The sequence below is a fragment of the Paroedura picta genome, chromosome 3, assembly GCF_049243985.1.
Source record: "Paroedura picta isolate Pp20150507F chromosome 3, Ppicta_v3.0, whole genome shotgun sequence".
Lineage (NCBI taxonomy): Eukaryota > Metazoa > Chordata > Lepidosauria > Squamata > Gekkonidae > Paroedura > Paroedura picta.
In genome coordinates this window covers 29,010,427-29,027,812 of record NC_135371.1, presented here as the reverse complement: position 1 = coordinate 29,027,812, position 17,386 = coordinate 29,010,427, and positions in this window count along the sequence as shown.

Below are 17,386 nucleotides of genomic sequence, written 5' to 3'. Positions count from 1 at the left end.
GGGTTTGTTGCTGTTTGTGAAATATTTGTGACTTTTTTGGGGGCTTGAATGCTTGGTATTATTTTGACTGCTGGGATATACCAAATCTTCAGGCCAGCTAATTTTATATTTTTTTGCTGTCTCTCCTTCTGGATTCTCAGCCTTCCTTTAAAGGTCATGGAGGTAACAAAACACTTAGTTAAAGATCCCATTGAACAGTTTGTGGAGGCCACTGCCGATATTGGGTTGGGGTGTACCTTTTTTTTTAATGCTGTATACTGAAAATTAGAGTGATGTGAAAGGTGCACAGAAGCTCAGGAGTAGATTGAATATGCTATGTTAAATTTACAAGGGCTGTTACATAACGTAACCAGGAATAGTTGATCAGCAATCCACCACTGACAGTTTTTGTTTTGTTTTGTTTTGCAGCTGCAAAATAATAATTAAAAAAGGCTAATGCCGTCTTAGGTTATATCAACAGGGACATAACATCCAGATCATAAGATGTTATAGCCTTGTTGTATACTGGATTAGCTTGGTCTCACCTGGAGTACTGTGTGAAGTTCAGCAAGGATGCTGACAGAATGGAATGGGTGCAGAAGAGATTGACGAAGATGATCAGGACCTGGAAACCAAGCCTGATGTGAAGACCCTGAGGGACCTGAGCTCAATCTACAGTAGAAGATGTTGAGGAGGAACATGATTGACAGGGGTTGAAGGGGGACATAATTTGAAAGGTTGTCAGAGGGCAGGGAGTCATTCGTGCTGACAGCAGAGGATAGAACTTGCAATAGTTATTTGCCATCAAGTCTGACTTACAGAAACCCAGTAGGACAGAGGTGTCAAACACAGGGCCCACAGCTGTAATAGCCTGCTGGCTCCTGGTGCTGGTTTATAGTGTCTTTCAATGTTATTCAGAAATAACTCAGCCAAGGGAGGTTTCCAAGTACAGAGTCATTCCAGTCTGAAGTCAGGGTTCCAGGAGTAAATCAAATCAAAGTCACCCAGTCCAAAGGTCAGAGTACTAGGTATAAGGCAAGGCAGTGCTGGTGATTCAGCATCTGCTGTATACCATCTCTTGGGAGACTTCATAGCTATTTGCCAGCTTTTCAGACACAGTCCTGCAAAGACTCCTAATTGCTATCCACAGGTAACTGGTTTCAAGCCAGAAGGTATTCACTTTTCCTCTTAGCTTGTAGTTGCTTTTGGAGTCTTCTTTTGGGTCTCTATAAAACTGAAGGTGATATTGGAGGGCTGGGAACTGATATTGGAGGGTTTTCATCTGCTGGATCAGATATGGTGGGTAGAGGTGATTCTGCATCAGCTCTTGACTGTAAGTCTTGGCATGCCTGCCCCTCCTCCTGCTGCTGATTGGCTTCTGATAGCACTGGATCAGTTACACCAAAACCCTTCCATCTAAGGCTCTTATCCAGTCTGTGAGTAACTGGTCATAGCCTCTGTTGGCAGATGACAGAAGTTGTATATTACATATGCTGCCCCAATGCTAAGGCATAATGAGTGGTGCAAGTAAGAGGTGGGCATCAGGAATACACTAAGGAAACATCAGGTTGTTGGAGCCATGCTTTTAAGCTCCCTTGCCTTTCTCCATACTGGGAGCCTCGATGCTGTAGTGCCTAACAGAAGCACCTTCCTGTGTAAGTTCCTCGTAAATGTCCAAGGGGCAAAGGGAATGCTCTTACATCTCCAACTTAAAGACAATGCAACCTCATGGGCTAAATATGGACTTTGATTTATCTTCTGAGATTTGATGAGGGCCTAGTCTGCACCCAATAGATAATGCACTTTCAATGCACTTTAGAAGTAGACTTTCCTGTTCTGCACAGGAACATCCAGATGCCAAAGCACATTGAAAGTGCATTATCCTATTTGTGCAGACCAGGCCGAGATTGAGCTAGCCTGGGCCAAGTCAGGGCTAAAACTTGTAGTAATAGTTTTAAATTACATGTGGAAAGGTACCAGCTGGATAGTAGGATTTTTTTTTTTTACAGTCAGAGTAGTTTAGCAGTGGAATCAGCTGTCTAGGGATGTGGTGAACTTTCCCCCTCACTCGCATTTTTCAAGTCGTGGCAATCTTCAAGCGGTGGCTGGACAAACCCTCATCAGAAACGCTTCAGGCTGATCCTGCATATAGCAAGAGGTTAGACTAGATGGCCTGTATGACACCTTCCAACTCTATGATTCTAATGACTGAGTAAGAATACCAGTACTTAGGTCATTACTGGGGGGCATTTCATTGGACATATATATTATGCTGCCTCCAAGAAGCTTCTCCTCTGTTTCTTCTTCCTCGAATAGCGGTGATTAATGCAAAACCCAGGTCAGGTCATCATGTTTCAGGTTTTCTCCCTCACTCCTCCAGGCCATAGCCAAAAAAGGTTTAGCTGAGACAAGAAAACTCAGAATATAAGAATTCTAAGTCATATATTCTGTGCTATGAGATTTTATATGAACGACATGCTGGAGAGAAGATATATGTTCCAGCCATAACAACAAGGTGTTTTCAGCATGGCTGAAGATGTTCATGAAACAAGTAAATCTGGCCATTCTCAAACTGATATTATTATTTCCTTTGAAAAGAAAGGAACTAGATACAAAAAGGAGCTAGCCCTGTAGGGTTCTATACCATAGAAATGGTGCCCTTAACAATATTGCATCAGGCTCAGGCACACTATGCATTCAGCAGTAAGGAAAATAAGGTATATGACATATGGATGCCTAATAACATCTCAGGGAAGTCACATTCACAGTCATAGTCAGCAGATTAACATTTTAACAAGTCGTTGTTCTGAATGGGATTACATCCCTCAGATGGCTGAGAAAACACTTCAAGCTGTGATAAGCAATAAGAAAACGAGGAATGGAAATCTCTCTGTGTTAGATCTTTTAATACCAAAAGGTCCATTGCACTTTATTTGACAGTAATGCTCATCATGCAAGGTTTCATTTATGAGAGAGGGAAGGAGAGGGAGGGAGTACTTGAACATTTCTTGAAATGCATTGTGTCGTCGCCCTGCTTATAATATGAAGGGCTTTTTTGTTAAATGTGACATTTTGATTTAAACCTAAAAAATATAGCACATCATTCAAGATGCTGCATACATATTTTGTTCTGCGCTTCAGTATATGTGGATCTGAGGTCTTCTCTGTTTCCCCCCTGTCAATGGAAAAGCTTAATTCTGTAGATGATTGGATCAATTCAGTAAATATTTCCAATTTAGTGGAGATAATTTGGTCCCAGCAATTGAGAGTTATAAAACATGCACATAATTATTTCATGTGATACTTTTTATGCCTTGAGATTCTGGTTCGGTTTACTATAAATTCAGAGTCCATCTTTGGACCTGGATTGAAAGTACACTATGTTGTGAAGGAAAACTCACAACTGGATTTTTTGAAATGCCTCCTCTTAATAACAAAACATTGTATGAGTAGGAATACATTCAAGCCTCTTCTATAATAATAAAAGGATATGCCTATTAATTTGCAGCAGACATAATTCATCAAAAAATAAAGCTAGGAGACTCATAATTATGTAGGGATGCCAGTCCCCCGGTGGGACCTGGGGAACTCCTGGAATTATAGCTCATCTCTAGGTGACATAGATCAGTTTCCCCGGAGAAAATTGCTGCTTTGGAGGGTTGACAACATGGCATTATACTCCACTGGAGGCTCCACCTCCAGATAATACCCAATCCAGAGGTGGCATCTACGATTGCTATTGCTGGGTTTGAAAATCCCTGGAGATGTACAGGTAGAGCCTGGGGAATGTGGGGCTTGGGTAGAGGAAGTCCCTCAGCAGGTTATAATATCACTGAGTCCATCCACTGAAGCAGCCATTTTCTTCATGAGAACTGACCTGTATCATCTGGAGATCAGTTCTAATTCCAAGAGATTTCCTGGCCCTACCTGGAGCTTGGCTGCTTGGACAATGGCTTCAGGATGATCCTGGAATTTGTAGTGTCAAACACATAAGGAGTGGGGATATCCTGGCCCACAATCTCCTTCTACCAACCCCCCCCCCCCGGCTCCAAATCTCTAGGAGTTTCCCAACCTGGATCTGGCTACCCAAGTTCCCATCTGCCAGTGGTCAGCAGGTAGTACTTAACAAAAAATAAAGCTAGGCATTTGTAACTGGCCACCAAGTTCAGGACTATGGTGGGAGTCACAGTGCCAAAAATGAAGGGAGTCAGGATACCCTGACCCAGATTATCTCCAGAAGTCCCCTGAGATGATTTGCAAAGGTTGTTCTTGGTATGCATAACCCACCATCATAGGCATTTCAAAATTGGCTATCAGATTGGTGCTGATAATGGAAATTGCAAAACCCAGACTTACAGGAATAAGATATCCTGGCCAGGGTTATATCCAGGTGGCCAGCCAGTGCCATATGCAATGGAAGGTAAGATTCTTGGTTTGTGGAAGGTGTAAATCATCAGAACATAGAGCTAAGAGTCCCAAAACTGCCATTCATTTCTGGATGATAATGAGAGTTGCAGCATCAAAAATAAAAGGAATCAGAACATCCCAACCCAGGTTATCTGTTTGTACCAGGAATGTTTCATTTGAAAATAAATGTAGGCCCTGCAAAATTGGGCCCTTCAGGATGATGGTGGGACTTGCTATGCCAACAGTGGAGGGAATCAGAACATCCTGGCCCACATTAAATCCATAAATCTTACTCCTCATACTATTTGAAATGGAAGCAAAGGTTGTCTATTTGTGGTGGACATAATTAAGCAATAAAACAAGCTAGGAGACTCAAAACTGGCCACAAGCTTTAAGATAATCTTGGGACCCAGATTCAAATTCCCTCTCTGTTGTGGAATCTTTCTGGATGACCATGGGCCAGCCACTTTCTCTGGGGCCATTGCAAGGATAAAATGGAGAAGGGGAGAATGTTGTAAGACACTTGGGGTCACCATTGGTGAGAAAAAAGAGGTATAAATGAAGTAAACCTATAGTAATTCCAAGTACCAATGGGGAGGGTGTTTCTGGAGATAACCTGCACCTGGATGTAAGAAGCCAGGATGGAGGCTGCACAGACAGGGTGGGTGGAGTATATCCCCTTATTTATACTAGAAACCTTCAGACAATTTGAAAGATCAGCAGGTCTTATTATGCCTGATGTAAATTGAACTAAAATTATTGATGAAGTAGCAGAGGACAATCTAGAGGAAGCAACTGTATTGAAATACTCATACAAGAAAAATATGGCCAACACCAGCTCTTGTAGGGTTGCCACCCTCCAGAGAATAGCTGACGATGTCTCATTATTACAACTGATCTTCAGGTGAAAATGGCTTGTTTGGAAGGTAAACTCTATGGCATTATAGTCCCCAAACCCCACTCTCCCAAGACTCCATCTCCATAATCTCCACGTATTTTCTAACCCAGAATTGACAACCTTATGTTGTAAGGCAGGGGTCCCCAACCTCTTGGCACATGGGGGCTGCATTAGCATGCCCAGTGCCTAAAGAGCGCCACATCTTAAACCAAAATGTAACAAAATTATTTATTTAGATTAAAAGTAAACATTCAAAGGTAAATGAAGAAAGAGGTTGGGACCGCATGCAGTCCATGGGCCTCAGATTGGGGACCCCTGTTGTAGGGTTAACCTACAAAGCCAATGGGGCAGAGTTTTTTTTAAACTGCAAATGCAGAGAGCTACAGAGTTGGCAAATTGATCACGTGGGTGGGTCTCATATGAGAAAATGGAAACTTACTAAGCTGATAAGAAAGCAAAGAAGATCTTTAAGGGGAGGGAGGACCAATTACATTATATCCCTCAGCTAAAGCAACATAATCATAGACATGAACACCATTTTCAGAAGTGTAGCTATGTTAGTCTTTAAAAGCCAAAACAACAAAAAGTCAGTGGTACTTGGAAGACTAGCACATATATTGCCAGCCAAGGCTAGTTTTCATCAGATGTCTACGGTTTGTCACTTTGCAAAGACATATAAAAACAAGAAACAGACATTTTATAAAAGCATCTCTTCTATAGAGTAGCATGAGATGGAACCAATGAAAGACACAGAGCATGCTTGTTTGAAGTCATGTGCCAACAAGCACAGCACCACTATGGAACTCTTGTTTGGGTTTTCTCTCCTTATTCTACATGAGCACAACTGCTATCAGCCTCTGTTGTATCATCTCTATTAACTTTGTGCCATTCCTTATACCTTTGACTTCACTCTTTATCTATGGTATTACTTCTCCTCCTTTAAATCCTCCAGCAAGATCTACTTTCTTGGCAAAGATTTTCAAAAAGTAGTCAAGTTAACTGAGTTTTCAGTGCTCCCAGCTCTCTTATAGAAATGGTATCTCTTTGATATATCAAATATCCCAAGTCCAGAGGTTAGCAAGTACAGGAGCTCACCAGGGTCATGATGTGGAGGTCGGCAGTGGCAAACCACCTTTGAACATCTCTTGCCCCTACAAGGTCACCATAAGTCAGTTGTGACTTGACAGCATACACCACACACAAATCCTGCTGTATTCAATGGAGCTGACTCCATTCATTGAAGTAAAGGAAGAAAGTGCAAATAACTACTAAAGGGGAAGTGCTATGGTTCAGTTGGAGAGCATTTGATTTGCATGCTAAAGGCCTCAGGTTCAGTCCCTTGTATCTGCAGTTGAAATGCTTAGGAAGCAGCTGATAAGAAAAAAAAAACAGACCCTGAAAATACTGACCATGATAGATTTTTATTCTATATTCTTCATTGGGGGGGGGGGGGGTTGTGGGTTGTTGTTTTTTTGCTGATATAAGACTACTGCTAATGTGGTTTTAAAAATCATATAAACTTTATTACATGACTTTGTCTTCATATCTCGAAGTAGGGCATGTTTTTTCACCCATCGGACTTGACAGAGAGGCTATTCATTTCATCACATCTCTCATGTAGGCACCAAATACTTTGTAATTCGAATTTGATCAAACACCCATCATTTATTTGAGCGATGACTCTAATGCAGTGATAAAAACGTTTGTTTAAAGCTTAATACCCTTATAGTTGGGGTGCTTCAGTGTTTCCTTTTCATTAGTTTCGTTTAGAGGACTACTTGTAGACTGCAGAGGAGCGATACCTTCATCAAAACGAAGGAAGAAAGTGAAACAAATTTTAAAGACTAATATTATTTCATATTTATGGAGGGGGGGGAGATCTGACCTTTATTTCAGTGCTTCGGTTAGGACTTTATAGTGAAGACTTTGTAATAAAATCTCAAAGGCTGCCGAAGAGGGGAAGTATATGAAAATATGATTCACTCATTTAGAAAATGAAAGAGAACAAAATACTGTTTGAAACTCTAGCATTTCTTACGTTTTGAAATCTTGATCCTTTTGCATACAATTTATACACTACGGCTGGGAAGATGGAATATTTTAAAGAGCAAAATAATCCTTCATCTAGCAATTGAAAGGAAACAAAACAATATTTGAAGAATCACATTTGACTTTCAAGCCAACGAGGTAACTTATTTGACATTGAAGGTTTGTAAATCTTTGCTTTCTCTTTTTCTCTTAAAATGTGTACTTTCTTCCAGTTTCCCCTCAGTGGAGTGATGCGCTCTTCGCTCACCGTCTCATGTTCCTGAAGCAAAGAAACAGCATTTGCAATCCACTACTGAGGTTGAATTCCTGTCAGTTTTGATGGTTTTAATGTGACAGTTGCTGCTGCAGTGGAGAAAGGGGGTACATGAAAACCTCTAAGCTTCCACACTTCTGTGAAGATTTTTTTTCCCTCCCTGCTTTGTCCACAGCCATTTTTTCCCTGAGCCTTTGCTGCTTTGGTGCCATTTTTTTAAATGCCATTAAAAAACCCCAAAAAACAAAACAAACTTTAAAAGGCTTCTTCACTGTGTGATCCCAGCCAGTCTGGGAATATAACATCCCAACACTCTAAAGCCAATCAGACTTGACTGTGTGAAGACATCACTAGGGAGAATGAGGGAGGGGGAAGTGAGATCCATCTCTGTTGCCTGTGATAATGGGCTCCCTGCATGCTATTCTTTGCTGAGGTTACTTGCCTGCTGATGTTGTGAGTCAAGACTTCCACTCTGATCCTGCTCAGGTCATTTAGCTACACCTGACTGAAGAGGGACAGAATGTGGGCAGTAGGGGATGTGTAGTCATATAATATCAAATGGCATCTGTCTGTGTGTTGATAAAGATAATATGAATAATCAGGGAAGGGTTCAGTAGTAAAGCATGTTTTGCTTTAAAAAGGTCCCAGGTTCAATCTCTTGAACTGCCACTGAGTAGTAAGGAAGGTTGCCAACCTCCAGGTGGCATCTGGAGGTCACCCACAGTTGATGTCCAGATGACCAAGATTACTTCCCATGGAAAAAATGGCTGCCCTGGAGGATGGATTTGATGGTATTATATCTTCCTGAGGTCTCCTCCCCACAAAAAACTCTCATATTCCCCAGGCTCGAACCTAAGATCTTCAGGTATTTCCTATTTCAGAGCTGGCAATCCTAGTGGTAGATGATATGAAAGGTTTTGACTTGAAACCTTTGAGGGCCACTGCCCATCAGAAATGCCAGTTCTGACCTTGATGGACAAGTGGTCTGAGCCAGTTCATGGGTTCATGTGTATTCAGTGTAAAAATGATTGACAAGCAACAATGTTTGATGATCCTGGAAATAATAAGCATGCATGATCAGACATTACAAAGCCACATGCTGCGAATGCACAGATAGAAAACTATTCTTGACACTGCCTGTAAGCAGATCATTGAGGTAATCAAGAGAGGCTCACACGGACAAAAATAAAATAAAATAAAATAGTGCTAAATATTTTCAACAAGTTTAGTTTAAATTCTTGTGAGACTCACAACTGCCCTGGACAAGTCATAGAATGCTGGTAATATGGGAAGTTAAACAGGAGATAAAGTCTAACACCATTCCTCTGATAGCATGTGGTGGACGAAAACCCTGTTAGTCCTGACAGTATCACTAGACTATTTATTTTTGCAGCAGTAAACTAAACAGGCTATGGCTCTTTAATTGCATCAATTAAGAAGAATCAGGTCTCTCGGAGAGAGAACTACCAAGATGCAATTAAAATGTGAGAAGAACAAGAAAACTTATAAATAAAATCAAGGGCCCAGCTCAGTCTAGCTGTTCAAGTGGGTCTACATCAGTGGTTCTCAACTTTGGGGTACCGACCCCAAGTGGGGTTGTCTGGCCCCTTCCGTAGGGTCACCAGGACAGGTTGGTGGTGGTGGAGGGTGGCAGAGGCTGGCAGCGGCAGAGCCATGGCACTGGCTGCCTCCATCCCTCCTCCAGATCATTGTGCACTTCTGTGCGTGCCTGTACACATGTGCATGTGCCTGCGCATGCACATGCCACTACTGCTGCATTTGGGCTTGCAGTGTTACGGTGGTTGAGAACCACTGGTCTACATTTTTAGGGATGGGAATTGAATACTCAGGCAAGGATATTTAAATTCTGGGTCACCCTGTGCCTTTACTTCACTGCATTCCATTACTTTTTTCTTCTTCTCAGTCCTTCTCTTGCATAAGCTTGCAAAGAATTGGGTGCATTATACAGCATGGAAAACTCACAAAAAGACAGCCAAAAATGATGTCTTAGTTTTTAATTGTCAACATGGCACCATTTCTGCAGCATGAGATCCATCGTATTATTTTCGTTTTTGTATTGCAAATGCTGCTCACACTTCCAGCAGTGTTTTTTCGGTGAGGCTTCTGAAACTAGTTTACGGTGACTTTTCTTGTGTGATGGCACTGAGGATGGTCTCTAGGGCCTAGTCTGCACACAAAGGATAATGCACTTTCAATGTGCTTTGGCAGCTGGATTTTCCAGTGCAGAACAGGTAAATCTACTTCTAAAGTGCATTGAAAGTGCATTATCTATTGTGTGCAGACTAGGCCCTGATGTACCTAAACCCTTTGACCTGTGGAAAAAAACAGATGTAAAATAGGCACTAAGCCTTTCTGCTTTCTCTGCATCTTCCATTAGTGTTTGTCCATCCGCACCAAACAGTGGGCCTATTGCCTCCTTTACTTTACGTTTGCTCCTCACATAACTGAAAAATCTTTTCTTGTTACAATGGGCTTCCCTGGCCAATCTTAGCTCACTCTCAGCCTTGGGCTTTCTGATGATTGATCTACAGTGCCTAGTAACCTGTAGGTACTCTTCTTTAGAGCTCTGTCCTTCCCTCCGTTTCCTGAACATTTCCCTTTTCTTTCTTAGTTCCTCTTGAAGTTCTCTGTTAATCCAAATAGGCTTCTTAGAGCTCCTGCAGTGTTTTCGTCTTTCTGGGATAGTCATGGATTGAGCATGCAATAGCTCTTGTTTGAGTAGTGCCCACCCTTCATATGCTCCCTTCCCTTCCAGCATTCTTGTCTATGGTATGACACTCATAGAACGCATAGAACGCAAAAATAGTATTGTAATATATATATTTAAATTTCAACATAAGTACAATTTGCCAGGTGCTCCCAGATGTCCCTCCAAAAGTGGGACAATCTGGTCGCCTTAATAATAGGCCTTGGAAGAAAAAAATGTCTTGCCCCATGGAAACAGGCACTTGAACATTTTTTTGTATATTTCTATTTATACTTTCATTTCTAGGCCAGCCCTCCTTGCAAGCATGCTCAGGGTGGATCTCAACATATAAAATCACATTTAAAACTTAATAAAACAAATTAAAATTGGCATCTATATTTCGTTCTGCAACCCTCGCTGTCTCATCCAATGGTTTTCTTACTCTTGGTAAATTTTACAGGCCTGGGGGGACATCAGTATGGAGATGGAATGGGGGGAAGCACTTGGCATAAGCAGAGTGAAGCCCATAGTTGTATCTCAGCTGACTTGGAATCAATCATAAGCCAGGTGGAAAAGTGCTGTTTTACAGGCCCTAAGGAACTTTGTTAGCTCCATCAGGGCCAAGATCTCTGCTGGCAGCTCATCCTACTAGGCAGGAGCCAAGGCTGAAATTATTAAGAAGGGTAGACTTTTCTGGATGGGATTCGTTAAAACTACAGCATACTGCCTTTCTCCCCCACAAAAGGTGTAATTCATTTATCATATTTGTGAAATAATAATTTATGGTGACTTGTAATTATCAACGCAATATACAATATTTATGATTACATGTTCAAAATCAGAACAGGCCTGTGTATCCCCTTGATCATGTATCCCCCAAGGAGAGAAATTCTATAATTTACCATTATTCAGTTTTCATGTTGACAGATATTTAGCAGAATGTGTATCGTACAATATAATTCATTTTGAGTTCATATATCTTTGGGCATTTGAAAGCTCCTGCTGATTCATTGCCTCCTCATGTCTCATTGACTTGTCCTTACAATATCCCAATGAAAAACAGGCCCATTTTAGGAATCTCTCTCTCTCTGTGTCTGTGTGTAGAGGAGGTTGAGAGTGCTCACATGTGCAAATGCATACTTCTCAATAAATATTTTGAATAACAATACCTAACTACAATTCACTGTAAAAAAAACAAAATATTTGCTAACCAATTTGGTAATAGAATATAAAGCTTCAGTGATTTCTGAAGATTAAAAACCTAGAATCATAGAATCATAGAGTTGGAAGGGTCCATACAGGCCATCTAGTCCAACCCCCTGCTCAACGCAGGATTAGCCCTAAGCATCCTAAAGCATCCAAGAAAAGTGTGTATCCAACCTTTGCTTGAAGACTTCCAGTGAGGGGGAGCTCACCACCTCCTTAGGCAGCCTATTCCACTGCTGAACTACTCTGACTGTGAAAAACTTTTTCCTGATATCTAGCCTATATCGTTGTACTTGAAGTTTAAACCCATTACTGCGTGTCCTCTCCTCTGCAGCCAGCAGAAACAGCATCCTGCCCTCCTCCAAGTGACAACCTTTCAAATACTTAAAGAGGGCTATCATGTCCCCTCTCAACCTCCTTTTCTCCAGGCTGAACATTCCCAAGTCCCTCAACCTATCTTCATAGGGCTTGGTCCCTTGGCCCCAGATCATCTTCGTCGCTCTCCTCTGTACCCTTTCAATTTTATCGACATCCTTTTTGAAGTGAGGCCTCCAGAACTGCACACAGTACTCCAGGTGTGGTCTGACCAGTGCCGTATACAATGGGACTATGACATCTTGTGATTAAAACCTTAAGACTAATCCTAATACTTTTTTTCCTGAAGGAAGCCCCATTAATGAAAACAGGACTTTCATCTGCATTGACATGCTTAGGATTGTTTCCTAAGTGTATTTAAGCATGCAGATATGTCTTAAATATCCCCCTTGAATGTTTGGGATATAACAACTATCATAATAATGCTGAAGGATGGGCTGGATGTGGGACCTCCGAGGTGTTGCTGTGAGGACCCTGGCAGCCATGTTCTGGACCAATTGTAGTTTCCAGATCAAGGATAAGGGTAGGCCAGCGTAGAGCGAGTTACAGAAGTTACAGATTTTAATTGTTGTTTCTCCAGGTCACCAGAGAACAACCTGTGAGCCTAGCAGTGTTGTCTCCATTATATGCAGTATCTGAGTTGGATCATCAGTAGTAAACGTATAACATAAAAGAGGATAGGTGCAAACCGTCCAACAAGATCAAATAATTAAATGAAAGACTAATAGTGATTCAGAGTAGGTACCATCCTAAAAAAGGAACACTCACACTGATAGTTAGACCACTGTCTCAAATATCTCCAGAAAAAGCATCAACTAGTTATCTTCTGGATGGGTTCAGCAATGATCAGAAGAGATCAGATTGCTTCTGCCCACATAGCACAACATTGAAGAGACTTTCCTTATATATACCTGTTGTATTGCAGCTACATACCACAGAGTAGATTATGTCCCTCCAGTCTGCCTTCTCCCTAGGTCATAATCTTTGCCTTTCATAATGAAGCAAGTAGAAACAACAGTGGCACTTCCAATAGCAAGTTTACTTCTATGAATGAACTATGTACAATTTATTTAAATACTTAATGAATTGTGTACACTCCTTGGGGGATGTGATGATGTCCTCCTAGTATTCCTTTTGGGATGAGGGGGCTAAGGAAGTTCATAGGCAGACTTTCATAGGATAGACTTTAATAAACTCAGAGACATAAGAGTCATCCTGTGTACAAAAATGCTGGAATAGAAAGGAGCAAGTGAGGAGTGGGCTCTCCTTAAACAAGAGTCATTTCATACTCAAGTCATGAGTATTTCAGCAAAACAGAAACATGGGAGGTGATCCAAGAAGCCTATTTAGATGAACAGAAAACTTCAGGAGGAGCTAAGGAAAACTTCAGGAGGAGCTAAGGAAGAAAAAGGAAATGTTCAAGAAATGGAGGGAAGGACAGACCTGTAAAGAAGAGTATTTGCAGGTTACTAGACACTGTAGATGGGCCTCTTGTGGCGCAGAATGGTAAAGCAGCAGAAATGCAGTCTGAAGCTCTGCCCATGAGGCTGGGAGTTCAATCCCATGTTGACTCATCCTTCCATCCTTCCGAGGTTGGTAAAAAGAATACCCAGCTTGCTGGGCGGTAAACGGTAATGACTGGCAAACCACCCCGTATTGAGTCTGCCATGAAAACGCTGGAGGGCATCACCCCAAAGGTCAGACATGACTCGGTGCTTGCACAGGGGATACCTTTACCTTTACCTTACTACTGGCAATACAATGTGAGGAATCATACATCTTAAATAATATATTCTAACTGCCTCACTCAGCACTGAGAGCTACTTCTCAGGTTCTGGGATAGAGGTCCTCAGCTCTCAGTTCTCTCACCTTCTCATCTCCTGCCACTCCACCCTCCAATCAGGCAAGCATGCACTCCTTTGCTGGATGTGCATGCCCTGATGGCAGGACACATATTGCTCATTTTGATGGTTGGATTCATGTTACTTGTTTCTAGTCTGCTTCCGGTTCAAAGTGCTGGCTTTAACCTTGAAAGCCCTTAGACCTTTGGGCCAAAAGAACCTATCAGGAAACTTTTCCCATATCAGCTGCCTAATATCCTGGGGTCAACCAGTTGGACTTCTTTCCAGAAATCTGCATTGATTTAAGATTATTGACATTCATGTCAAAGCTTTTTCACCTGCTGTCTCCAATCTGTGGAGGAAAAATTGGTGTTGCTTTTGTTTTTATTGTCTGGAGAAAATGTACTAATGTCCTGTTCTAGAAGGCTTTGGATTAACTGAGTGGGGAAAGAGAATGTGTCATCTTTAGGTGCATTGTTATTGTGCCCTGTTGTTTGATGTTTTGTTGAAGTAGATTTATTTAAACTGTTGTGAACTGTCTGGGAAGAGAGAACTGTGATGAGACCAAAGGCACCAAATAAATCAATTCAATGAAGGAAAGAAGGGATACAGAGGCAGCAAACTTTGGATATCATTGTAAGGAAGAAGCATCAGGAGAAGGAACCTGCAGTTGCTTGGTTAGCCCTGATTGGCCACTGATTGGCCACTGTGTAGAAAAATATGGTAGAGTAGATGGGCCAAAGCTCTGATCCAGTAGGGCTCTAGTTATGTTCTTATAGTTATTATTATAATACTGCATTTTGAGTCTTTATTTTGTTCATTGCAATTATTTTTGCTGTGTCTTCCCCTGTTAGCTCTTCATTAGTCCTAGGCATCCTGTCTTCTGGAGATATTTAGGCCAATCAAAGTTGAAATACGGGCTCATTGTCAACTAACTGGAAGTGTGCAACAGAAAGGAGGAGTAAATAAAAATAGCTGTATATTTTAAAGCACTGTAGGTCCAGGAACTCTATTTTTCTACTGATGATAAAGCTATAACTGCTCCTCCCATGCAGATGGTCCTTGCCCAGATTTTCAGTGTGCCAAGCAGATGGTTATGTTTCACAACTTTAGTTGTTATTTTCTTACTATTCCCCGATCAGTCCAAAGGCAGCCAAAACAGAAGATGGCCTAGACATAAAGTGTTAAGAACTTTCCCCCTTCATTCTGCACGAACAACAGAGATGCGTCAGACTTCAATTAATCACACCACAGAATTGAGGAATGGCTTTCCACATGTCGATGCAGTGTATTTTGAACCCGAATGCGATTGCCATCTCTTTCCAAGCCTCAGGTACTCAGAGGCCATGTCTGAACAAAGATGTATCATTTAGTTAAAATGGCTAATCGCTGTTGATAGAGTGATCCCTCCAGAATGCTCCTAATCTATACGTAACGGATTGTGCACTCAAAGATGGGTAACCCGGCTTGTTTGGCTGCAGGTCAATTATACAAATCAGCAGCATCACAAAATAAAGCTTGTCCTGGCCTATAACACTTCAGGCTGAGGTGTACATAAAAGATGGGAAGCTGCGGCACCGAAAAAAGAAAGAAAGGCCAATGCTGTCTCCGGAGTACAGAAAATTGGAATGTCAACATAGAAATGAGCATGCCATTGAGCTTCGACTTGGTATGCTGGTTCTGCATGTGAAATGATCTTTTCTTTTTAGTTCTTTGAATTTTATTTCCTTTTATTGGCCATCACGGCACAGCCAATTTATGGCAAGCCTATAGGGTCTTCAAGGCAAGAGACAGTCTGAGGTAGTTTGCCTGTTATTGCCTGGTGGCTTCCCATCCAAATACTAAGCACAGTCGACCCTTCTTAGCTTCCAAGAACTGACAAGATTGGGCTCTTCTGAGCTTTATTTCATAGGGCAATTCATGCAGTCAACTCCAGATAGCCACCTGGGGCCTGAGCTCGTACAGTTCAGCAAAATTGTTTACCACAAGGGTTTGCTGACTGTGTCAATCTCTCTTCCCAAAATGAGGGCTCAACAGATGGGCCATCTGTTGCAGTTGGTAAGAAACACAGTTCCAGACCTCTAGCTGTGCCAGTTCCCTTCATCCCAGGAAAATTCTCATTTCGCAGATGGAGCCAGTAGGAATGAGGCCGGTCTGTTTCTACATTGCTTATTAAACCAAGGTGACCTGTTTTGCCAGGTTCTTCTAGGGAACAAACCTTGGAGAACTTTTGTTGTGACTCACTGGATCTGATTTTGCAAGATTTTTGCAAAGATAGTTCCTGAGACTATTCCCTTGCCTGTGCAATACAGCAAACCCCATAGTCATTGTTGCTGCCTTTTAAAGGCAAGTATATATTTGTGCCAGCTTTATCATTGCAGCACTTCTATATGGAATATCCTAGTTTGGCTGCAGACTGGCATTGTTTAGTGGCACAAAGGAGTTTTGCCCATGTTTGGCTAATAAGTATCTTTTTTTAAAAAAAGGTGGGAGGAATAGTAACAAGAAAGACAAGAGACAGCCCAGAACTACATTCATTCCTGTTGTTTGCACATAGGATGGCAGGGAAGAGAAATGTAAAAGGGACGGTTAAGCGGCCTTTCTGATCCCTAACAAAACTCTAGTAGGCATTGCTGCACCAGGGGAAACGGCTGGAGACTCTCTGCTCATTGTCCTGATCTTATGGGATAAAACGACTAAGCAATGTTTCCCGGGAGGCTGACAGCCAAGAGAAGATGAATCTGATCAGTGGTGGAAACAGTGTAATTATGTCCTCTGTGCATTAGTGCTCCCTTCTCCCTGCACTGCCTTAATGCACAGCTATTTTCACCTTCACCGTCAGTTGTGAAGGAAGGCTATCCTTTGGCTTGCAGTCACCTCCCCGCCACACTTGTGTTAACGCCTGCTGTGGGTGTAATATATAGCTAGCAGGAGGGCAGGCACAGGAATCAGCAAAGGCAGAAAACAAACAGTGCTTATTAAGGGGCCCTATCTCGATAACTGTGCAGAAGTACCCTTAGAAATCAATGCTGCACTGCGATAAAAAGAAATTATGCCGGTTTAGAAATAAGCTAATGTAGCCATTTTATTTTTATAAGCAGTGCTGAACATTGTAAAAGGCACACTATTTCTGGCTTTCTGCCTAGAGCAACTGAAACCTAATTCTAAGGCACATTTTCTGGGCATGGATCAGAGATGAGCTGTTTCAGTAATACTTTTGACAATGTTGAAAAACATTCCTTTTTTTGACAAATGTTTAGCAAACTAGTTTGTTGGAGGGAAGAAAGGTTTTCCCTATCCTCTCTCTCTCTCTCTGCCCCATATGATAAAAATTCTATCCTTTTTGTTGGAATCACAGTCAGCAAGGAATTTGGTGAAGTCAGCCTTGAAGGGCTGTAGTTAAACTGTATAAGCAGTTGAGCTATACCTATGTGCTCACTAGTAGCATCAAGTGTTCACTGTTGGGATTGCAGGGAATTCTGAGTCATGTGGTCTGCGGAGTCCTTTATTTAAGGTAGACTCCAGCCCACTTCCTACTTCTTCAGGAAGTGGATCTCCGTATACTTTGCAGAAACAAGTGTCCTCCATTAGTCTCTCAGCTGTGTCTATCTGCGTATGTTTGGTCATGTAGTCTACGTCTAGCATAGAGGCTTGCAATGTGGTGCATTTGT